We start from the raw sequence: 1,048 nt of genomic DNA, 5'->3' as shown, positions 1-1,048 counted from the left end.
GACCTGCGTGCGTGACCACAGTGACCGCTTGCTCGCAAATAAAAAATGGCGGGAGAATTCCTTATTTTCGTCAGGCGTTCAGGCCGTTTTCTGGATATCCAGGAATCGTCCTCCTGTTCAGGCCGTTTTCTGGATATCCAGGATTCGTCCTGAGTCTGTTCAAGCCGTTTTCTGGATATCCAGGATTCGTTCTGAGCCTGTTCAAGCCGTTTTCTGGATATCCAGGAAGCGTCCTCCTGTTCAAGCCGTTTCCTGGATATCCAGGATTCGTCCTGAGCCTGTTCAAGCCGTTTTCTGGATATCCAGGAAGCGTCCTCCTGTTCAAGCCGTTTCCTGGATATCCAGGATGTGGACCAGGCCTTGTGTGACAAAGGGACGTCATCTGGATGCTATTAACACGTTACCGTGAATGTGTCGCTATACGGAAAACAACAGTAATTTTATCCCATCTTGACTGCCATTTGTTAATTCATTACGCAAAAAGCATTTTGGGCCTGATACGTAAGTAACATGTAAACATCAAAGTATCATTATCAACATTCGTTTAAGTTCTGTAACACCAGGATCAACAGAATAAACTACACGATCTTCTTGCGGGGAGATACAAAGATGGCGGCTTTCTGACGAAAACAACATGCCCCCGCCCTCCGCATAGTCTCCTTCCTCGAAAACAGGAAGCTCCACCCCCACGTACACGTTCTGGATAAACACCGTCGTCTATCCAGGAAACGTCCTGTTTGCGACGATTTCTGGATATCCAGGAATCGTCCTTCTGCTCAGGACGATTCCTGGATATCCAGGATTCGGCGTATTACGAAAGTTAGATACTGACGAAAGTTGGATACAACACCCCCGGGAGGGGCGAGATCGCTGTTACACCGGCCCCGTTCGAAGACTGCAACGGAGGCTAACGAGACGTAGTCATAACTCGGTTGTACGGACTGGACTAGTACTCTTCCCCGTCTCCCTCGTCATCGGACGCCAGGGAGTCGCTCCCAACCTCTTCATAATCCTTCTCCAGGGCCGCCATGTCTTCTCGGGCCTCGGC

Source organism: Branchiostoma floridae, unplaced genomic scaffold (assembly GCF_000003815.2).
Source record: "Branchiostoma floridae strain S238N-H82 unplaced genomic scaffold, Bfl_VNyyK Sc7u5tJ_450, whole genome shotgun sequence".
Taxonomy (NCBI): domain Eukaryota; kingdom Metazoa; phylum Chordata; class Leptocardii; order Amphioxiformes; family Branchiostomatidae; genus Branchiostoma; species Branchiostoma floridae.
This window is presented reverse-complemented; position numbering follows the sequence as displayed.